The sequence below is a fragment of the Zerene cesonia genome, chromosome 4, assembly GCF_012273895.1.
Source record: "Zerene cesonia ecotype Mississippi chromosome 4, Zerene_cesonia_1.1, whole genome shotgun sequence".
Lineage (NCBI taxonomy): Eukaryota > Metazoa > Arthropoda > Insecta > Lepidoptera > Pieridae > Zerene > Zerene cesonia.
This window is the reverse complement of record NC_052105.1, coordinates 5,791,650-5,793,020: the sequence shown is the minus strand read 5'-3', so window position 1 is coordinate 5,793,020 and position 1,371 is coordinate 5,791,650.

Here is a 1,371-nt window from a genome sequence, read left to right as displayed (position 1 = left end):
TAATACGTTATCCCAAATGATGTTATTTAAAGATTGGTAGAAAACTTCCTTATTGATGTCTTTAATAGGTCTATATGTAAAGTGTTTAGGTTGCGTTTTGTCTTTCGTTATATTGAGGACACACGACACAAAAGCATGATTACTGAGTGCCTCAATATGATCAACAGTGGCATGTGTGACAGGTGTATTTGAACATACCAAATCCAACAACGTTGCCGTTTCAGCTGTGAAGTGCGTGGGTTCTGTTATATGTTGTTCTAGTTTGTAAGTATTTAAGAAACAGTCCAATTTTTTGAAGTTCGGGTGACAGGGGTTGTAAATATTTATGTTGAAATCTCCTAATAATACCATGTGATCACACCAAATGAAAGATCCAATGGATTCTGATAAAGCTTCAAAAAATAGTCCAGCGTCCAACCAGGGTGGTCGATATGCAGTTCCTATAACTAGAGTTCTACCACGCACTACAAGCTTGAGCCACATTTGTTCAACGGAAGATGAAGAAGGTTGAGATAAAATACGTACTGGAAGCCCTTTTTTTACATAAAACCCTACCCCTCCTCCGCGAGTCCGTACGCTGGTTGGGCGCGGCACGTGATGCAGTCTGTAGCCCAGGACAACAGGAGCACGCCCCTCCTCACCAGTCCGCAGCCACGTTTCATTTATAGCCATTATGTCAACAGAATGGCGCTGCATTGCTACGATAAACTCATCGTGCCTGTTACCCAGAGAGCCAGGATTTAAAAAACCTAATTTCAGATTGCTTTTACAGTTGAAAACTATTTTTTTAAATAAAATACATAAGAAGGTTGGTATATGATGATTAGTAATATACTACGACTATATAATAAATAATTAGGATAATAACAGGAGAAGATATATATATACACATTTGTATTGATTATAATAGATATTAAAACATAAAAATAAAGCAAAATATTATGTGAAATTCTACCCATAAGCTTAATTAGATGAAATGGTATATTGTTTATGAATTTATCACTAGTAAAATTAAATTTAGAGTTTGCATCACTGCCACATAACACCCTTAAAGAAATCCTTAAAATTCCAACATGACATAGCACTAAAAGTATAAAATTATAGATCACATTTACACAATTCGATTCATATCTCAGTAAGTTGTAAACATATTTATAAGCAATAGTTGTTACTTTTGCTTTAAACTTATACCATAAAAAAACATTATGACTTTGGTAGTAATAAATGTACCTACAATAGTACAATCCCATACTAAAAATCACAACTAGATACAGTAAATGAATATCAAAATGTTTTACATACAAAAAACCTTTTCTAGATCGTCTTTTGTTGTTATGCTTACAACTTTTGATTGATTGTCTTGTCTAGCGT